At 49.4% G+C, this 4,849-nt stretch overlaps 1 protein-coding gene across 1 annotated transcript in view; it reads left to right on the forward strand.

The window, feature by feature from the left end:
• Positions 1–1,765: 1,765 nt before the first annotated feature.
• The window catches only part of HAS2 (hyaluronan synthase 2), a 24,852-nt gene continuing 21,768 nt past the window's right edge, over positions 1,766–4,849 (forward strand). The window contains exon 1 of the mRNA XM_006879317.1: positions 1,766–2,018. The gene's annotated coding sequence lies outside the window, so the exon portion shown is untranslated. The remainder of the gene's footprint in view (positions 2,019–4,849) is intronic.

Here is a 4,849-nt window from a genome sequence, read left to right on the forward strand (position 1 = left end):
CAATGCAGGTATTTTGTAGGTCAGCCTCCGGGGACTGTGTGGACGGACAACATGGTACTGCAGTATTATTTCTTGAGCCGAAGTTATGTCCCCCAGACTCTGCATCCTGCAACAGCGTGCTGCCACTCTACCAAGTTTCCTCAAATTATTTTTCTGTTTGGTCTTGTTCATTATTGCCCAATAAACACAATAAGGGGCCAGAGTCCAGTTCTCAAAGGTCTGCTGGAGTCCAAAATTATCATCAGAGGAACCTTAGAAGGGAAAGAGAAAAGAGGAGGGGGGGGGGGAGAAGGTAAAGAAATCTGTTTTCCTTTCTGACAGTCTCAATGGCATCTCCATAGGTCAAGCCAGCTGATGTGGAAGCACGCTCTCATTTTTTCCTAAACAGTGCCACCTACTGTCCATTTTGAGTCACCAGGACGTCCCATGGCAAGAACCAAGAGGAAATAACCCAGAGCGACACTAACTCTTCCCAGCTTTGGGTCAGGGGAATAAAGCTGAGCGAAGACGTCCAAGCAGGGCTAAGCATGTCGAATCTTCAGGACTTGCAAAAGAGAGCCATGCACGTCTAAGATGAGATGGCTATGTATTTCTAAACACACTGTTTCCAGTCCTCCAGAGGACGATTTCCATTTTATTTTCAGTATACAATTTTTTGCGTATTTTTTTACATTAGGGGCCCGGCTGGAGCACAAAAAGGCAATTACTTTTCTACTTTGTTTAAGCCGCCTAAAGTGGGAATTTCAGTGTAATGGACGTTGTCACACATAATTTCCGTTAACACGCTTCTCATTGGGTGGAAAGGGTTAACAAGTGGTGGACCAGTTGCTGTATTTTAGAGTCCCGGGTAACTAAGAGTGTCTTTGGTTGGATGACTTCTTAAGCAAGGTAAACACAGGCTTACAGATCCACAGCGAATCCTTTTACAATTTTCACATCAAAGGTTCTGCTTCTAGGTAGAGCTGGGATCTGTGTCTCACTCCAGCCCACAGCATCTTCCTACACGATCACAATCTTTTTAAATTTACAAGCCTTGGTGAGGACAGAGTGCCCAGTACGCAAAGTAATACGGGATTACCTCGTGTGTGATTACTAAAGATTAGTAAACTCAAGTAAACCCACGGTCATCTTGCTTAAGGGGTACTCTGCCCCTGCTCACACATACACCCTCCAAACCCTATACATCCCTGGGCCAGATCTCACCTTTCGGACCCAGGTTAGACAACAGGCAGGGTATGTTTAGAGGCCTTGTTTAGAGGAAGAAGAGGGACTCAACGGAAGGCCAGGCTGCGCGCACTCTAGCTGCACACGTTTGCAATCACGTTAATTGAATTCATTGGCCTTTGAAACCGCTCTCCAGCTCAGCTGGGACTTTGAATGGCCAAGTCTCCCCCTCCCCTCCCGCCCCACTCCCAGCCCTCCCCTCCCAGCTTCCCAGCCCGCACCTCCCTTCTCCACTCCCCTCACTCCCACCCCTCCTCCGCCCCTTTTAAAACACTCACCAGCCCCTTAAGTTGGAGGAGGCAGAAAGGCACCAACAGCGGGAAAGGAGAAGTCAAAGCGTCTGGAAAGAATTAGCCAGTCTTGGCTGCGAGCAGCCCATTGAAGCAGGGACTTGCTCCCGATGCCGCCCGGGCTCTGCCGAGTCTTCACCCGGCTTTTTTGTGAAATCGGGTAAAAGACTCGCCGATATCGGGGGTGGGCGACTGGGGAGGAAGGAAAAGGAAAGGAAGAAAAAAGCAAGAAAGAAGAAAAAAGGGAAAAGAAGAAAAAGAGGCTGAAGTGTAAAGGAAACCATCAAGAGAATCACAGTGAAATTCCCCGGGAAAAGTGGGGAGAATCCTACATCGAAGGATTCTTTTTTTTTTTTTAAATGTTGTTGTTAAATTTTTTATGCTTTTTGGCCGGTCGTCTCAAATTCATCTGATCTCGTCTTTACCTCAATTTTGGAAACCTCACCACCGACCCTCCAGGACCACACAGATCGAGGACGACTTTTCGACCAAAAGCTGAACAAGGTACGTTGCCCTAGCGCACATAGCTGCACGATGCGGGTTCCTAAATAAGTCCGAGAGACGGAGAAATGTTCTCTCTCTTCTCTCTCTCTCTCTCTATATATATTTTTTTTAAAAAGCCTGCTTTCAATAGAAAAAAGTTTGAGGTCTGAAAATTTCCAATAGCCTGAAAACCAGGAGTTGTGTCTGCTCCTTGTCAGTCTGAGCGACAAATCCTGTCTCTTCCCATCCCCGTGCGCTGCCCAGAACCCGCCGCCTCTGGTCACGCAGGTAACACCCTTGCGCCCCGGAGGCGGCGCGTCCCGGGATGTACTTTTCCATTCCACCTCTGCTGGCGCAGCACACATGAATTCCCACTGTGGAAGGAAAGTCTGAGCACAACCGCCCCTTCCCTTACCTTTCCAACCATTCCCTTCCCTTTCCCATACTGTGGGGACGGCCACTGGCACCGCCGCTCACTTGGGATGCAAAGGGTTAAGCGATTCTGGTACTAGGCTCGCAGGAACTGGGACCCCCGAGAGGGGGGGGTCCTCGCCACCTCCCCGCCGCTACCGGCAGCGCTCAGCCACTCCCCCTTTTTTCCGGGTTGGCACCCTCCCCAAAATGTCAAGCTGGTTCCCCAGAGGCTCCGGAAGCCGGTCTCTGGCCCGGGGTCCCCGCAGAGGCAGGGGCGCTGGCCGGCGGGGCGGGAGGAAGACGCGCATCCCTCTGCGCGCCCGGGCGGGCGCGCTTGGGGACGGCGCGCTTGGTGCGCACGCAGCTGCAGCGTCCCGGGAGCCAATTCCGACGTGGCACGGAGCACGCCGCCGCGGCTTGCTGCAGCTGCAGCGCGGGCCTCTGGGGAGGGGGTTTGGGGGTGTCGCCTAGCTCCGGGTGCGGCGGGGGTCGAGGAAACTGGTGGGGGTAGGCGGCTAGCCCGGGGCTGGATTGAGATGCTAATCCACACCTGGGGCTGCAGTCTTCTGTCTCACAGGTTCCCGCCTAGCGGGATCGCGGGCTCTGAAATGGGTTGCCTACTACAGAGGCTGAGTCTCCAAGAGAGGTCTCTGTGAGCGCAGCGACCGCGATGCGCGAGAGGCTTTCTCGTCTGGCCGAGGAAATGGGGGGGGGGCGGGGCGCGGTGCTGAAAGGATAATTAAAGCTGGAAAGAGCGGCTGAGACGGAGAGGCGATGCCAGACCCGGCTCTGATTACACCGCCCGAGGTGCCAGCTTCCCCGGTGCTGCTTTCCCCCAGCTCCCCTACGTCCGGCCGGAGGTTCTGGCCTCGCAGACCCCGCGCGTCCCCGGGGCGCCCTAGCTGCGACGAGCCGCGCCCTAGCCAGCTTCCCACCCTGATTCAGGGCGCAAGCTGCCAAAGTGTCTCCCAAACTGTTGCCTGGAAACACTACACTCCTGGCCCACGTGGCTGGTCTGGGATTGCCTTTGACGTCACACCCGGGGGGGGGGAGTGTGACGCAATAGCTCAGGAAGCCTTGATTGGCTACAAAGGGCTTCCCCCAACTGGAGGCCAGAGTTTATATAGACCTTGAGCTCTGAGCTAGAGGAAAGCTAGGGAAATTGCAGTTGGCTTTTCTGAATGGTAGGCGGCTGATAGAGGCCGAACCGCTTCACTGGCCACTGGAGAGCTCAAGAATTGCTCCCAGATTTCTCAGTGCGGTGAAGATACAAGATCAAATACCTTTGGAGATGTGCAACCGGATTAGAGGAGCCCTGGTGGCGCAGTGTTTAAAAACTCAGTCGCTAACCGGAAGGTCAGCTGCTCTAGGAGAATGTTGTAGCAGCCAGCTTCCTTAAAGGTGACAGCTTTGGAAACTCTTTTGGGTCGCCATGACTTGAAATACTACCCTACAATGAATAAACGGAATTGATTTTTTTAAAAAAATGCTATTTTAAGCATAAAGCTTAACTGTATGACAATGATGCCAAATTTAAAATTAAATAGCGTATTTATATAGAACGAGCTAGAGCAGTTACCTATGTCTCTGGAATTATAAAATACTATTTAAAGTTCCACAAGATAGTTGGGTTGAAAAAAAGTTATAAAACCTTTTTCTCATTTTAGTCTCATAATATGTGCACACGTTGACGCTTTGGCAGGCTTAGTTTTCACTACATTGTCTAGAAATGTAACATACAGAAAAGACAGTAGTTCTCCAGAACCCATCAGACTCTTCCAAAGAATCTCCTGGTTTTCTTTGCCCCAGTGTTATATTTTTGGTGACTGGGTAACACTGTGTACTGGTGTGTCATTCCTGTTGTTAGGCAAAGATTTCAGTGTCCAGAACATTTCAAGATTAAAATACAGACATTGTAACTAGGCTATCATCCCTCCTGTTCTCTTTTCCTTATTAAATTACTAAATTAGTTGGAGTACTCAGAAAAGTGTAGTTGTACTGAAAAATGTGTGTTACCTGAGTTGTAGCCAGAATGGACTCCTCATTAAGAAAAGGGATGTAACTTATAAAGAATCGGAACGATTAGCATGTAAGGTCACTCTCCACAAAGCGAAGATGATGTGTAGTGAGCTATCTTCTTAGAAAACATGAGTTGTGCAACAGATGAATAAGAAACCATTACCAGAAAGTAAGTTAGTTTGGAACCAATAACTTTTCTTGGGTCTTTGGAATGACACGCCACAATATTGCATCTTACAAATAGTCTTCACATTGTTTTCTAAATAGCTAAATTTTTTAAAACGATTTCCTTTTGAATTTAAAAACATAGTTTTTAAGTTTAAAAAACATAGGCTTTATGTTATTTGCCTTTTCATGTATTATCTGTTATTGCTTCTGTAAGGAAAAGTCATTTTGTCTGTGCATCAAGGTGGGGACTT

Source organism: Elephantulus edwardii, unplaced genomic scaffold (genome assembly GCF_000299155.1).
Source record: "Elephantulus edwardii isolate Elephantulus edwardi_28Jun2011 unplaced genomic scaffold, EleEdw1.0 scaffold00003, whole genome shotgun sequence".
Classification (NCBI taxonomy): Eukaryota; Metazoa; Chordata; class Mammalia; order Macroscelidea; family Macroscelididae; genus Elephantulus; species Elephantulus edwardii.